Consider the following 18,414-nt stretch of genomic DNA (forward strand, 5'->3'; position numbering starts at 1 on the left):
GACAGGGTCCCCTATCATAGAAGGTGTGAAGCAGGCGGGGTCTTTAAAGAAAAAAAGCAAAGCAAGTTCCAGGGAGTATATTTGAAAACTTTAATGACGGGAGGGGTATTTTTTACTCAAATTTATAGTGGAGGATATCTTTAGCCATTTCCCAAAGTAAAAGGGTATTTTTGACCCTTTCCCCTGAAATTAATCCTCAAGTGCTAAAATAGAAAAAAGGGAAAAGGGTCAAATATACCCCTCTACTTTATTTTATTAGCCAACTTTATCCTCCGTTAGTGAAAGTGAACAAATATAGCCTTGCCGTTAATAAAGTTTACACTTGCACCCCTATTTGGATAGAAAATCCCAAATCAAACTAAATTACCCGATTTTTACAAAAATTACCCAATTCCTTCCACGATCCCACCCAGTCCCGACTTCATCTTCTTCTCCAATAAGAATGCTCAAAACAATTGAGTCAATCTCCTTGACTTCTCAATCAAATGAGCTCAAATTTGAGATACAACTTCCTCACCACTTCACCATATATACTACACCATTAATCAGATCTACTAAGACCATTTTAATGACAAGGATGCTTGCACATAAAATAAACTACATCTCATTGTTAAACAGTCACTGGAAAATTCACCAGGTTGAACACGGAAAACATACCAAAAGTTAATTTCATTAACACACCCTCATTTGTCACTACAAAATCTTCATATTTAACACTCAGCTGCACTATGTGATGTGGTAATTAATAAAGACACTTTGTTAAGAGACATGCATGATGTAACACAAAAACACCCAATTAGGCAACAGTATAATTTTTGCCATCACCTCAGTATACCATAATTTTCACAAGCTCCATTTTATAGCATAAGTTTTGTTTGAAGAAATTGGTGGTTTGGGATTTGTTCACAATTTTGAGGAAGTTGCATCTCAAATTTGAGCTCATTTGTGTAATAGCAGCTTAAAGCTCTGTTGCTATTTTCATAAAAGAAAGGGAAAGGGCGGAAGAGAATTGAGAGAGGAGAGGAATTTTGATATTTCATCCAAGATAAGAGTACCAGTACACTAATAGTTGGCCTTATAATATCCAACATTAAGAAACAAAATGTAATCTACGACTCTGATAAAAGACAGTTGTCCAATCCTATTCTAGACACCTGTCCATCTCACTAACAACCTTGAGGGACTTAGTTGACATACATAAAAACTACTAGGCAGAAATTGTAAATAACATAATTGTAAATTAAGGACTAAAAACTAATTAATTCCCCTCTAATCTTTAGATCATGACAATCTATCCCTCTCAAGAACCTTGTCCTCAAAGTTTAAAATTTGGAAAGTGGGACTTAATGAAAGTGTAGTCTTCCTATGTTGCTTCTTCTGGCATTAGATTAGCCCACTGCACTAAAATTTGAGTTATAGCCTTGTTGCCTCTTTTTATCATCTTTCTATCTAGCACAGCTAGAGGTTCCAGTAATGGTTGCCCATCTAAGGAGCACAATGGAGGATCAATGAAAGGAACCACTTTGGACCCAACTTTTCTTTTGAGTTGGGAGATGTGAAACATAGGATGTATCTTTGCTGTTGGAGGCAGTGCTAATTTATAAGCAACTGGTCCTATTTTTTTGACCACCTGATAAGGACCAAAGAATTTTAAACCAGTTTCAAGCTTTTTCTGACTGCAACTGATACTTGCCTATAAGGTTGAAGCTTCAAAAACACCCAATCACCTTCTTCAAATTTCCTTTCACTCCTTTTTTTGTCTGCATAATGTTTCATCCTATTATGAGTTCTTTCCAGATTATCCTTCAGAATCTTGGCCATCAACTATCTTTCTTTGAGCACTTGATCAATGGTGGAAACTTGAGATTGAGCAATCAGCTCAAAGGAGAGTTGAAGAGGATCATAACCTTACATCACTTTAAAAGGGGTCATTCTAAGTTATGTGTGATAGTTACTGTTATACCAAAATTCTGCTCGAGATAACCACTTGTTCCATTCTTTAGGTCTATTTCCAGTCATGCACCTAAGATAATTCTCAAGACATTTGTTTACCCTTTACCGTAACGTCCATTTGGGGGATGATAGGCGCAGCTATATAATAATAGCGAACCTGCAGCTTTTTGAACAATTCTCTGCAAAAATTACTAACAAAGATCTCATCTCTATCACTCACAATGCTCTTAGGAAGTCTATGTGGCTTATAGATAGAATCTACGAACACTCTAGCCACTTGGGAAGCTGTAAAAGGATGGGACAATGCAATAAAGTGGGCATATTTGTTGTACCTGTCCACTATCATAGGATAGTATTATGTCCCTCAGATTTGGGCAAACTCTCAATAAAGTCCATGGAAATGTGCTCCCAAGCTCCATCTGGTATTGGAAGGGGTTGTAAAAGTCCAGGATACGCAACTTGTTCATCTTTACACCTTTGACAAATATCACATTCTTGAACCACTTTTTTTATATCTTCGACCATTAAAGGCTAGTAAAAAACAACCTTGAGTCTCTGATAAGTAGCCATGACCCCAGAATGACCTCCAAGCCTAGATGCATGTATAGTATTCACCAGTTGTTGCCTCAGATCACTATGTTTTCCCACCCATACCTTGCCTTTGTATCTGACCAACCCTTGTTGCAATGTTGTCTTATAATTGTCTGTAGGATGGGTACTGATCTTGGATATGGCTTGAATTATTTCCTGATCACCTTCATAACTTGCTAAGACATCCTCAATCCATTGTGGTTGCAATTTGACAATCACTGAGCATTGTGGAGAATTATCAACCTGCTGCTGGTCATCTCTTCTTGATAGGGGATCGGCAACCTTGTTTTCTACTCTTTTCTTATAGTGTATCTCATAACTTAACCCTATTAACTTGGTTAAGCCTTTGTGCTACAAAGAAGTGTTAATTTTCTGCTCCTGTAAGAATTTCAAACTGAAAGAAAGTTTGAAATGATCAGTCTTAATTATAAAATGATGAGGGTGTAAATAGTGTCTCCACCTCTCTACTACAAGCAGTAGAGCTATTAACTCCTTCTCATATGTTGATAAGCCTTGATGCCTTTTGCTCAATGTTTGACTCATGAATGCTAAGGGTCTTTTGTCCTGCATTAGCACTACCGCAATTCCAGTGTTACATCCATCCACTTCTAGCACAAAAGGTTTAGTGAAATCATGCAGTGCTAGGACTGGTGCCTTGGTCATAAAGACTCTTCAACTTGTTGAAAGCTTCCAGAGCTTCTGGACTCCATATGAAACCACCCTTTCTGAACATATTAGTTAAGGGCCTGCTTATATGAGCATAATTATGAACAAACTTCCTATAATACCCAGTCAAACCAAGAAACCCTCTCAGATCTTTCAATGTCATAGGTTATGGCCATTTTATCATAGCAGGTACTTTGTTAGGATCATTACTAACTCCTTCCCTTGAGATAATATGTCCTAAGTACTCAACTTTAGACTAAGCAAAATCACATTTACTCATCTTGGCAAATAACTGGTTCTGCCTCAGTAGCTGCAACACTACAGTTAAATGTTCAACATGTTCCTTTAAGGTCTTACTATATACTAGGATGTCATCAAAGAAAACAAGTATAAACTTTCTTAACTGGCCCTTGAAAACTTCATTCATTTAGGACTGAAAGGTTGTAGGGGCATTAGTTAAGCCAAATGGCATCAATCTAAACTGCCAGAGCCTATGATGAGTTCTAAAGGCAGTTTTATGCTCATCTTCTACCCTCAATCTCACTTGGTGATAACCAGCCCTTAAATCAATTTTTGAGAAAATAGTGGCACCACATAACTCATCTAAAAGGTCATCAATCATGGTTAAATTACTTATTTTTGACAGTTAAAGTGTTCAATCTCCTATAATCTACACACAACCTCCAAGTTGAATCCTTCTTCTTAACTAACAATGTAGGGGAAGCAAATGAAGACTGACTAGCAACAACAGAATTGGCTGACAACATATCACCGACTATGGTTTCTATGGCATTTTTCTGATTAAAAGAGTACCTATATGGTCTTAGGTTAAGGGTTGAACCCCAGGAATCAATTGGATGGCATGATCATAGCTTCTTTTAGAAGGCAGCTCATTAGGTTCTTGAAAGACATCTGGTATGCTTCTAATATCTCTAAGATGGTCGTGTCCAAGAGTTCCTTGCCCTGGACTGATGGACCAGCAGTAATAGGGCAAATTTCAGCTACCACTTCACAATTACCACAATTAATCATCTTCTAGAGCTCATGAATTTCTATAGTTGACACTTCTGTGCTTTTACTTATGCCCAATAAGGTGATTAATTTACCCTCCTTCATGAAGGACAAACTATGTGATTTGGTATGAAGTATGATTGGAGCTACTTGATCAATCCAATCCATACCTAACACCATGTCACAACCTCCAATTTTCAGCAGCCTAATATTAAAGGAAAAACTTTCACCTTGCATCGACCAATTGAAACCAGAACACCCTTGTTCACAGAACATCACTTGCCCATTAGCAGCCAACACTTTCATAGGTCTGGTGAATTGTTGGATAGGAATCCTCAACCTCTTAACTATCTGTGGATCCACAAAGGAGTGTGTGGAACCACTATCCACAAGTATGGACATTGTAGTCTTCTTGACATACCCCAAAATCTTAAGTGTTGATGTTTTTCCAATGTTGGACACTATCCTTATCATAGCATGAATTGAGACCCTAGCTTGTTCCTCTCCTGGCTCCTCTAAGGTTTCAGGAACATCTAAAAACACCTCTGTCTCAGGTTCAGCATCTGGTTCCATTTCTTCTAAGGCATGAAGAGTTTTAAGCTTGCATTGGTATCCTGGAAAATACTTTTCCTTACACTTATAGCATAGGCCTTGCTCTCTACTGTTTCCAAGGTATCTGGTTTCAGTGGAGCTCTGGATAGGTTGGGTTTTTGGGTAGGATAGGTTAATCTTAAGGGTTGATTGGGAGTTGAAAGCTGGGCTGGTCTTTGATTCTGATTGTTTTTGGGATATGTGAGGGTTGGATATTTGGGATAGGTATTGGAAGTTTGTTTAGTAGGGATTAAAGAGGCTAGAGCAGCAAATGATTCCTCATATAACTTGGCTGTCTCATATGCATCCATAATGTTCATAGGGTTGGCTAACTTAATTAATGGTTTCAACTCAAGCTTTAGGCCACTGATAAAACTGGATACAAAATGAGTTTCATTAAGGAGGGGGTTAATGATAGTCATATAGCTGGTTAACTCCTCAAACCTTTCTTGATATTCATCCACATCACCCTTTTGCATAATCTTGTTAAACTCATCCATAATGTCTTGTGGTCTAATATTGCCAAACCTTCTGCATACTTCAAAGACAAAACTTATGCCAAGTCATTCTTCCCCTATGGTTCACCAGATAACTATCAAACCACACATCTACTTTATCCTTAACATGCATTGAAGTATAACTGCGCTTCTAATGATTTGGAATGGAATAAAGCTCGAAATATTTTTCACATTTTCTCAGCCAACCTCTAGGGTTATTACCATCGAACTCTGGAAAATTGATTTTGGGTTTCAATGTTTTTTGTGAGTGTGTTGAGTCTGTTTGTTGCCCAGGGGTAGGTAACGATAGGGGGCTAGTCGAAGAAGCAGCATTTTGGTAAAATGAAGGGCTTGAAAAACAGGGGCTGGAGGAAAGGTGAATCCTCTACCGCTCGGATAAAAAGAAGTATTATCAGCGATGGAGAACTCAGAAAGGGGGAATTGTTACCTGATACTCCTCCTGTCTCGAAAATAGAGGGTAATGGCTTAGCTCCGATCGGGGTTTGTAAATTCGGGTTGAAATTTCTATTGGGTGTTGTTTGTTGTTCATTGTTGTTGATGTCCCGTGAAGATGCCACCGGAGATTTGTCACTGCGTCTGGGTATTTCTATGTTTGATAAAATCAATTCGAGCTTGCGATTTGTTTCTTTGATTTCGTTTAGTTGAGTTTGACAGTGACTCTTGTTAGTCTCCAAGGATTCAAATCATTTTCCTGTGTCATCTACAAAGGAAGACAACTGAACTCGCATAGCTTGCATCTCCGATTGTAACGATTGAAACTCTGTTAAGCTAGATATCATAGAAGAAGCGATTTGCCCAGGCGGCTCTGATACAATTGTAACAGTAGCTTAAAGCTCTGTTACTATTTTCGTAAAAGAAATGGAAAGGGAGGAAGAGAATTGAGAGAAGAGAGGAATTTTGATATTTCATTCAAGATAAGAGTACCAGTACACTGATAGCTGTCTTTATAATATCTAGCATTAGGAAACAAAATGTAATCTACGACTCTGATAAAGACACTTGTCCAATCCTATTCTAGACACCTGTCCATCTCACTAACAACCTTGAGGGACTTAGTTGACATACATAAAAACTACTAGGCAGAAATTGTAAATAACAAAATTATAAATTAAGGACTAAAACCTAATTAATTCCCCTCTAATCTTCAGATCATGACAATTTGATTCAGAATTGACGGAGATTGACTCAATTTTTTTTAGCATTCTTCTTGGAGAAGAAGATGAAATCGGGGCTAGGTCAAGTCGGGTCGTGGAAGGAATTTGGTAATTTTTCTAAAATCGGATAATTTAATTTGATTTGAGGTCTTCCATCCAAATAGGGATACAGGTGTCAACTTTGTTGACGGCAGGGGTATATTTGTTCACTTTCACTAAAGGAGGATAAAACTGGCTAATAAAATAAAGTGAAGGGGTATATTTGACCCTTTTCCCTAGAAAAAAAGAAGGGAAAAGGGTCAAAAATGCCCCTCTACTTTGGGGAAAGAGCTAAAAATATCCCTCATTACAAATTTGGGTCAAAAATACCCCTCTCATCATTAAAGTTTTCAAATATATCCCTGTCTTAACGAAAATCTCCAACATAACCCGATTTTAATTTTTTTTCATTTAAACCCGACCCAATTAAATAAAAAATGCATATGAGTCACCCGCTCCTATTCCTAGTGGCTCCAGATGTAGGACTAGGGAATAAGTTGGTCGCTGATAAGTTAGTATTTTACTAACTTATCTCTTCTTTAATCTTAGATTTTTGCTATGCTTGATTGAGAAAATAGTGCATTTAATGTCGTTTACTTTCATTTTGTAGGTTTTATGTGATTTAGAAGTGATCGAGAAGAAATCAATTGAAAACAAGTCAAAAGGAGGCTAAATTGAAGAAAACAGGAAAAGTGGCTATATTTGCAAAAACGGCCAGATTAGCAATTTCGAAAATCTGAAACTTTGGGGGCTGTTTTTGTCTTTTTATTTAGTTGGGAAATTTGAGAATTATAAGAGTGAAGCTTGGAGCAAAATATTTTGATCTTTGGCCATTTCAACACAAGTTTTGGAGACTAGGGTTCTTACACCCACACTTAGGGATTGAAGATATGAACACTTTGATAAGAAATTTCTTAATTTTTTATTCATTTCTTCAATTCCTTGTTATGTATTGAATATCTAAGTGTGTAGTATTTATTTTCTTCACTTGAATCTTGTTTATGGAAATATTCTATGATTAAAGTGTTGGATGAAACTCTTGTTTTGATTATATATTTAATGATTTTTATTGCTAATGAAGTGGGTGTTTTTTTGTTTTAATTAATCTTGTTCTTTAATGTCTCTTAAGGGATTAGCTAATCCTCAGACCCGCCCATTTACTTCGATTTGAGGTCGAGAGAGGAAGATTGAGGTTGGGAAAGATTAATTAACAAGAATTTAGGGCTTTAAAACCCATCTAATAACTTAAGCTAGAGATAGGAAAGTTACTTGAAATTATATTGATTGTGCTTAATATCACACTCTAATAGCCTGTTTGGCCAAGCTTATTTTTCCCCCATAAGTACTTATTTTTTCAATAAGTACTTATTTTAAAAAAGTGAGGTGTTTAGCCAAGCTTTTGGGAGAAAATAAGTGCTTTTGGGGAGTAGCAGAAGCAGTTTTTTAGAAGCTAAAAAAATAGCTTTTGCCCAAAAGTACTTTTGAGAAAAATACATATAGAAGCACTTTTTAAAAGCTTGGCCAAACACTAATTGCTGCTCAAAAGTACTTTTTAAATTAATTGGCCAAACACAAACTGCTTTTAGCCAAAAATACTTTTTTGAAAAGTACTTTTGAAAAAAGTACTTTTTAAAATAAGCTATTTTTAGAAGCTTGGCCAAACAGGCTATAAAGCTTGAGAAAGCTTATAGTGAAATTCATTGATTTGGTCGAGAGACTTTTGATGAGATTTTAGAGATCATTATTTAATTAGTATAAACTCACTCATAGTTATAAAATCGTAAAATACATTGGATTGTTACTTGAGCGTAATTACCTTTGTATCCATACTTGTTGTCATTGATCATTTTACCCGCTTTCTAGTTAATTTTATCTTTGTTAGTTGTTAAAAAAAAAAAAATCAAATATTGAAAAAGTGTTTGGCTTAGCGTAGTTGGCGATAATTCCTTACTTGTTTAAATCGCCTAGTATATTATTCTCTGTGGGATCGATCCTGACTCATAGTTGGGTAAATTATATTGCATACGTGCGTGTATGCTTTCTCTTTGAGGAGTGAATTTGGACGTTAGTCGCCTATGTGTTTTTTATTTAGTTGCGTCGGGTTTAAATGAAGCGGGTTTAAAAATGAAATCGGGTTATTTTGGTGGATTTAGGGATTTCTGTTAAGATAGAGGTATATCTGAAAACTTTAATGACGGGAGGGGTATTTTGACCCAAATTTGTAACGGAGGATTTTTTTTTTTTTTTTTTAGCCCTTTTTTCAAAGTAGAGGGACATTTTTGACCCCTTTCCCAAAAACAAAACCCTTTATTTTTTTTCCTTACTTTTTGATTCTTTTTGTGATTAGTCACTCCAAAAACTATGTGACTCTAATAAATTGGCTGCCAGTGTCAGCTGAGTGCAGATTCGTTATGCAGAGTTCTTACAAGATATAACAACTATATTGACTCGACCTAATTAAGTGCAAAATCAGTGAAAAACATGAAAGTAAATTTGCTGTTCCCTTTCTAGCAGTAGGAAAAATTAAAATCACGACAACCGATATAAATAAGGACAGACCAAGCTTGGTTGTCATTGAAAATTCTATCCATATTATAACTAGTCTACGTACCCGCACGATGCTCGATTATTTTAATTTTAAATTGAATCATTTAAAAAGTCTTATGCATTTAAAGGTAAAGACATCAAGTCACGCGAAAAACTTATGGTTTGTATAAAAATGTACTTCGTACAATTGAAAGTATGTTTTTATTTTTTTATTTTTTATTTGAATTCATGGCACACACACCCTTGTTGGATGTTATTTCATGATACCACATTGTGGTACTGAAAGTATGTGTTTGAGTACAATATGTCTTACTATTTACTATTCGAGTAGCTTCTTTGCTTTCCAAAGAACAAACATACATTAATCCAACAATTCATCAAATATACTAACGTTGTTTAAAATTATTACCATTATTTAAGTGAAAATTTAAATTTTATACACACACATACACAATCATCTCCTTTCAAACTCTCGAATAAAAGATAAATACAATCACTTGACAAAAATCCTATATAAAAATCACCATCTTCTTTGCTCGTCTCATCTCCTTTTTGTTTGTTCGTCTCTCGTCTCTCGTCTCTTTTTCATCGATCTTTAATTTTGAAATTGAAGACTATCAAATAGCTACATCTTTCAACTAATTCAAATATCCAGAAAATCCATGGCAAGAAAATATTCTCCATCTCTATTCAAATAGAAGCTATTGATTACCAAATTATTTTTATATTTGAATAAAGAAATTGCCAAACTTACCAACTTATTTTTTCTCAAGAAAGAAAAATACTGCGGATAATTAAAATCATTTCGGTAAATAATTTTCTTGTTCCAAACCTATATTGTGAATACAATGTTCAACCTCCTCATATGGTTCTTCTTCTACTGAACTCTCATTTTGAATTGGTGATAACATTCCATCAACATGCTTGGTCTCTTACTCTGCCAAAACCTGATATCAAAAGAATTAAAAAAAAAAAAAAAAAAGATCAAGAAAGTCAATCACCTTCGTAATAACGCAAGACCCAAAAATAATATACAATGAAGGAACTATAGATGCATGTGTAGAGAGCTCCTAAGTTATAATCCTGGAAATTCAAGCAATGAAAAGCAAAAGCAAGTAGGGATGTTTGGAGAATCGGTTGATGGCAGAAAAGTAGTGGATGGGTATTTATCACTCTCTTCTTCTTTGTAACTTCCCCTCAAATCTCTCTTAATTATATTAACTTTCCCTTAAATCTCTCTTAATTTTACGATTGATTATATTTAATTGATTACTTAATTACCTCCATAATTGTAAGGAAGGTTTTCTGGACTAAATAAGGTAGCAATTGTCTTCCCCCTAAAAATCAGTTATTTGAAAAAAAAAAAAAAGTAGAAATTGAACTTTTCTTGATTAATTACATATTGATTTATATTTTTAATTTATAATTCAAAAACAGTAAATAATTAGTGCCTAACCTAACTAATTTGTCCTAAAATTACCACTTATTTCTTCTACGCTGCAAGTTGTCATAATCCTAGGCTAGACTTATTTGTCATATCTATATATATATATATATATATATATCACAGATAAAATTAGTTTTCGAAGTTATTTCTTTGAAAGAAGTAATTGCTTCAACCTAATTTTTCTTTGATATGATGTATACGCTGAAGATTCGTATTGTCCGATAGGGTTAGAATTTGATTATATAATACTCCGAGTAGATTTTTATTTTGAAAAGGCTCTTGGTCACAATATAATTTTTTCATATATATATTGTTTGTTTGTTGATCAATTATTCGCTTCCATAGTCACAATTTATACTTGTCTTCAAAATCTAAACAAAGTAAAAAAAAAAAAAATGCAATAAATTAAATAATATGCAGATCATATAATATTATTTTTTATATGTTAAAATTTAACCTGCAAATATTCTAATTTTATTAGTAACACAACTGTAATATGCAGTGTTAATCTATTTTAATTGTTATATGATAAATTTGGCAAGTTCTGAATGGAGAAAATTTATTTTCCTGTGCTATGCTAAACTTAGAACAATCATCAATATATTTTTTGAAGTCTAGAACAGCCGAGTCTTATTCCAAGCTTGGAATGTAAATCAAGACTACAGGTTTTTTCCCTTACCTAATGACTCACATATTTTTAGTGTAGCCTTTCATGACAAAACCATATGGGTCGGCAATTTTCTTTTACTAACCCAAAACTAAATCCTTTTTTTCTTAAATAATAAACCAAAGACGCAGAAATCAGAATCTTATAACCAAATTAAAGTGATTGTTGATACAAATAAATTTTTCATATAAAAGATACAGGTATAGATAATTCAAATTCAATAAAATAAGGATAAAATTTTCTCTTAAAAAATATTCAAATAATAATAAGAATTATTATTATTATTATTTGAATATTTTTTAAGAAAAAACTTTATCCATATTTTATTGAATATTTATAGCAAATTTCAAATATTCTAAATGTTAGAAGTTAGAAAATCTTTTTAATACACTAATAGCCTATTCAGCAAAATATAGTTCAACAAAATATTTTTAATACACGTAGTAGCTTATCAATCAAGAGTTTGATTTGGAAGAACATTTATTCTAATAGTAATTAATAAGTTGATTGACAATTAATAAGACAAATCCTCCTTTTTATTAATCTACGGATTATGTTCCAAATTAGGAATCAGTTTGAATTGTCAATATCCTAATCCATGTAAGGAATAATATTATGAAAGATTATTTTTTAAAATTATATCTAGATTATTCTTTATATGATAATATTTGAACTGCAATTAATAATTTCTTCTTAAATTAAAACAAATAGAATTTGTTGTCAAGTGGCTTGTTCTCCATATGCCACTTAGCTTAATATTAAGCTAGACTACCCTCCTTTTAATATAACTAGTATTCGTACCCGCACGGTGCACGGTCAATTTTAAAAGGACTAATCGTGCTAAATTTTATATATTAAAATATCAATTATGTAAAGTTATCACGATTGAGTCTTCAAACTAGGCCCATATTCTCTATATATATTTAAGAACATCAATATATCGTTGTAAATATCTTTTATTTATTTAAACTTCTTAAACCTATTTCTTGATACAATGTAATCTTGATACTTTCGATAAGCTTATGGTATTAATTATATTTTTTAATTTTTACTATGTTGATTGATCTATTACTTTTATTAAAATTAAAAATGATTAGTGTAACCAAGTTTACCTTTTAATATAGCATCAATATGTAATTCATGACCAAATCCTATAAAAAGTGTAGAAACACAAGCAAAATATCTTTCAGTTTTAAAAAGAAATTATTTTTCAATTTGGTTTTTTTAGAAATTAAATCCTTATCTTCATTGAATTAATTTTTATTAATGGTATTATAAATATTGTCCCAAAATTTCGATAAAAAATTCAAACCTTAGTTTCATTGAATTAATTTTTATTAATGATAGTACAAAAATTGTCCCAAAATTTCGAAGTGACTTTGTAATAGTTTGTCATTTGGCGTAACCTTAATGCAAATTTATTCTTTGAGAGATTTTGATGGTTTTCAAACCTTTGAGCTAGTATTATAATTTTTTTTTTTCTAATGTTAAAGCCTTACAAATACTCCCTTTAAATGTGAGATATTTTTTCAACATTAACACCCTACTATGTGGAGGGACTAAACAGTTATTGTCAAATATATTTGATTCACTTGATTTTTAATTTAGTCTTCTTTTACTAATAAATTAATCATAATTTCTGTTAATTAGTATATTGTTAATAGGTTATACTTTGAGATCGCACCATTGTATAATTATAGTATGTTTGAAGCAGATTTATTGGTTATAGTTCTGAAATAATTGTCCTTATATATCAAATACATTCTATATACTTCATATTTAGGATATATATTAGTATTACATATATTGTATATTGTTATGTTTCTAATAAATTTCTGCACATCCAATGTAACGACCCGTTTGGTCGTTATAGTTCTTTCGGCGTTTTCGCCCGTTTCCGAGCATTGATTAGCTCACTTTTGACTCAAAGGGACCGTTGACACACTTCCCGGGGTGTCTAGACCGGATTCGGGAAACTTTGGTAAAAATATAGGCTTAAAGTGATAAATGGTTGACCCGAAGTTGACTTTTGGGCAACCGGGCCTTTTTAGAAATTCCGTCGATTCCGAGAGGTCCGGATGGTTGTTTAGAACCTGTATGTGTATTTGGTTCGGTTCCCAATGCATTCGAATGCATTTCGGGACTTGGGATGGGAAATTAAAATTAAGGCATCGGGGGTTGACTCGGTCAACGAGGCCTCCGTTGGAAATTTCGAGACCACGAGCGCGTTTGCAGCGTATTTTTGTGTGGGTTTAGGTGGTCGGGTTGTGAGCAGATGGCCTCGGGAATAACCCGGGATTTCGATTGAAGACTTAAAAAAAGGAAATTCTGGTGTCAAGTGCCTGCGATGGTGGCACCAGAGCCATCCCAGCGGCACCGCTGTGGCGGTGTGATGACCGTTGGGGTGGCCGTGTGTAATGTTGACCATACCGCTGTGGTGGTATATTAGCCGCCGTAGCGGCATACCTACCGTCGTGGCGATGATGGGCAATTATATTTCATTAAATATGTCTTAAATAAGTCTTAGACCCTCATTATTTCCCATCTCAATATTGGAGCTTGAGGAACCTGTTCTTGGAGATAATTTTGAGAAATTCTTGGAGGTAAACCTTGCTTAATCCTTTACTCTTCCTGAATCATAATCATCTTAGATTTCCCCCTTCCCTTTAACAATCCCTTAGAGACGGAATTTAAAGGAGGGTTTTGGAAAACTTTTCCTTAGGGTTATGTATGATAAATTGATGATGGTTGTGCTAAAATTTGATGAATCTAAGCTTATTAATCACATATCTTCCACTTTTAAACGTTGAATTTCAGAGTTGGATCAGAAATTAGGCTAATCCTTGGGCCAAATCAACAATTAATGGTTGGATTATGATTACCTCGGACTCAATTTGGTATTTGCTCGCGAATTTCCCATTTTGCCCTTGTGGGCCCATTTTCCCAATTTCTAGGGTTAAAATGGACCGAATTGAAATAGTAGCAATATTAGCATCATTCTTCATGATTTCTAATATAGAATTCGATTATGCTTAGACTACTTTGGGTCCGAGGTTCAACATAAGGGCAAAGCGAAGGAATGACTTGTTGGTGTTGCGGTTTAGCAGTCCAGGTAGGTTATGGCTTACCTCTAGTGAGACTTCGCATAGCAAAGAACATATTTAGAATATAATGTCGGAGACAGCATGTGAACCTTTGGATATGAAGTTGGGTTGGATATTGCCTTAGGTTGGACCCTGTTGTGTGTTGGGACTAGCCACCCCGTTATGTGTGCTTTGATTGTTCCATTTTGATGGATGATGCCATGAGTAGTTGGTAGATATTGGAATCTGTGTTATTGTCTTGATTGAGGTAGAATTGACATACCCGTTGTTGGCATTTGTACTTGGATACATTGTTGGCGTACCCACCGTTGGTACTTGTGATATTGATATATTGTTGGCATACCACTGTTGGTATTGTGATATGATACATTGTTGACGTACTCTGTTGTTGGTACTTGTGATATTGAGTTCTATTGTTGATGATTTATATTTGCATTGCATACATTCTCACTCATTCATGATGCATGGTCGATACCAGGTGATGATCCGGTATCGTTGATGGAGTGAAATTGATATTTTAATAAACTCCTTACTTGAGTGATTGTGAAAAGGCCGATGTCCGAAGATCAATTTCGGAATCGTTAATTGTATGAAGTTGATATTTGATAAACTCTTTTACTTGAGTGATTGTGAAAAGGCCGATGTCCGAAGATCAATTCCGGAATCATTGATTGTATGAAACTGACATTTGATAGACTCTTTTACTTGAGTGATTGTGAGATAGCCGATGTCCGATGATCTATTTCGGCATCGTTATTGCATGGCCGATTCCGATGATATTCCGGAATCGTTGTTAGTGCATGGACTCCGCGGGTCCTCCAGGGTGGTGCCGGTGAGACTCCTCCTGTGAGCAATTAGCCAGGGTCCCGTCTGTCTGTTGGGCAAAGATCCGGGACGGGTGGCACTTAGACTTCGCGAGTCATGCTGGGTTGTGTTACCAAGACGTCGATATTTCCGTCCCGAGCACATGTGTACACCTCATTTGCATGGCATTACATTTCATTCACCCCATCTTTGCATTGCATTGCATTATGACTTGATTGAGATTCTTGGTGATTGAATTGTGTGATTAGATTGGATCGTATATATTCGGACTTGACACATTTGAGTTAGAGGTTTTATGTAGGCGATGATGGATACTTGGTTGTAATCTTATTTTCTTATACTTGTGAGATTCCTTGCCATCTGCTTATCTTCTGAATTGTGTTAACTATGCTTAGTCGGCCGATGATGCCTATCGATCGTGGTTTGTCTTGACTCGCACTTCCGCATTCTTTTATGAATGCAGAGTACCAGGTCGGATCTACTTCTATGACCCGTGGCTGATCGACTCTTCAGCTTCCACTCGAGTTTTCCAGGGTGAGCATGGCGTCCGTTGACCTTGAAGACTCTCCTATTTTCATGTCTTACTTTATTTTAGAGACATAGATATTATGTATTAGTACTTCCAGATTGTACTATTCTCCCTAGATTCTCTTGTATTATTCAGATTAGACCCTGGGGTATTTACTGTCTTCCGCACTTTTTACTACTATCTATCTATATATATCGTGAGACTTACGTATTTATTGATTTCCGCTACTTAACTTTCTTCAATTTATGTATTAGTTCATTGTTGGGATAAGAGTTCGCTTACCGAGGTGGAAAGGTAAGTGCCCGCACGGCCTAAGCAAAATGGGTCGTGACATCCAATTATATGATCATGAACAAAGTTTAAGCATCTAAAAATCCTAAAATCATGTATCACTTGTAATTTAGTAGAGTATGGACAAATTTAATGTGAAGTACATCATTTAAAATGATCCACCGTTAGAAGATACCCTGCCAATTCAATGATAAAAAATAATTCGATTACTACTCATTAGATTAATGTATATAACTTCACCTTAAAATAATCGAGGAAGACAATAATTGTATACGCCATACAGAATTTGGAGAGTCAAATAACAATCCCTTTGACTACAATTTTAAATGTTGATTCTTTGAATATTTTATAATAATATTTACGTATTTGAACTACTATAAATTTGCATAATTAATAACTCACATTTTATGAAAAAAGTTGGAGAAAATCGTAGTCAAAGAAATAGATGTTTGATTCCCCAAATGGGTCAACCCCCTTATAAGTTGGGACGAAGGAGTATGTTGCTAGCCATCATGTAGCATGCTTAATGTTGAGGGATAGAGATACTACCTTATTATTGATTTCTTGAACTTCTTGATAGATCCAAAAATCTTTTCAGCGGATTTATGATATAAATTTTGCTATAATTTGCAAAAAGGAAGACAAAGGAAGATGTAAGTAAGTGAATTGAAAATTTGATCATTCTCACCAATACGTTGATTAAGTACCAAAAACATCAATAATCAAGAAATTAATGAAGCCAGTACGTTTGATAGACGGAAGATTTTGTTTTTTCTTTTCTCTTGGTTCATGAGTACTTGACTCACACCGTTATATAACACTTGCTGGGAGATTCATATGTAGAAGACTCCCATTTTGAAGCAAACCATTTAAGGGAAATAGTAATTAAAAAAAAAAAAATTAAAAGGTTCAAAATCCCCACCTAAAAGGCAATAATTGTTCACTTTCCAACCTTATGTTATTCTTTCTTGATTTTCTCAATTTGAATTAATTGTGAATATTATGTCATATAATATTATGACTACTTAAATGGTAATATTTTAACTGCAAATCTTTTAATTTCCATATAAGAATAAAGTTTTTAATATAAAAGATCGATTAACAATTGTTGATTTGATTGTAAGAACAAAACACTTCTTCTTAGCAAAAACGTTGACGCGATGAATTGACATCCCAAAATGACTTTGATATGTTTCATATATTTCCAAATTTAATTTTGCTATCGGCTTAATTTCAGGAATTAGGATATTCATTTGATTTGTTTAAAAAAGGTAACTATCTTACAATTCAGTCCAAATATGATTTTTTTAAACCTCTTTCAATTAAAATTTGAAAATTTCTTATCAAGCTAGACTACCTTCCTTTTAATATAACATAGATATAGATTATTATTATTACTATTATTATTGTTGTTTTTGTTGTTGTTGTTGTTGTTGTTGTTGTTGTTATTACTATTATGTGTTGATAATATCCTAATATTCCTTATATGATAATATTTGGATTACAAATATTCTAATTTTCTTATAATATTATAAGTATTTTTATCATATAATATATTCCTCGTATGGTAATATTTGAATTGAAAGTATTATAATGTCCATATAAGGAGTACTATTATATGAATATTTTTTTAATTTATATGATGCTATTCCTCATAAGGTAATATTTGACTTGCAATTAATAATTTCTTTTTAAAGTTAAGACAAATAGAATTTGTTGCCAAGTAACTTGTTAATATTGCTAGACTAATATACGTACCCGCGCGATGTGCGGATCATTTCAAAGGGAAAAAAAAAACACTATTAGATGTGTGTACGAAAGTAAAGAACCTAAAATTACTTCTTGTTAAATAATATTTTGGTACCACAGAATTAGTCAAGATCTTTAGAACTACAATAATTGATCAACCAAAATGAATATTTAGGACTATACAATGTATGCAAGGTAAACTTATTTGCATTATTGGCCTTCTTCAACCAAAGTAGATTTCTGGTAGATTGCTACATCAATACATGTTTCCTAAACTATCAATGTGCTACCAAAAACTTAATCAAAATCTTCACCAAGACTAATTCCTAAACGCATACTACATATTACGAATTTACATAAAATAGGAGAGGATACATTGCCAAATTTGACTCTAAAGGCAAAAGAGGATAAATGGACAAATTATGTACGTTTATTTTCAAAAAAGATATATGCGTGAGTGCACATTTGTTTTTGTTTCAGTTTGCAATTAGCTCGCTAAATTGTCATATTAATCATACAGTCACTATCCACAATGTATCTATGCGAAAGAAAATTAACTATCTATCATAAGTAAACTTTCTCATGAATGATAGATGTGTATTCACCATTTGTATTGTTTAAGAATATTCCGAACCTACATAAAGGTGGCCTTCGATTCATTAACTACTAATTCACAAATCATAGTTATCTATTGTCACATGTATCATAATAATCCAGTTGTTTACATACTTA

Source organism: Lycium ferocissimum, chromosome 4 (assembly GCF_029784015.1).
Source record: "Lycium ferocissimum isolate CSIRO_LF1 chromosome 4, AGI_CSIRO_Lferr_CH_V1, whole genome shotgun sequence".
In the NCBI taxonomy this organism is placed as follows: domain Eukaryota; kingdom Viridiplantae; phylum Streptophyta; class Magnoliopsida; order Solanales; family Solanaceae; genus Lycium; species Lycium ferocissimum.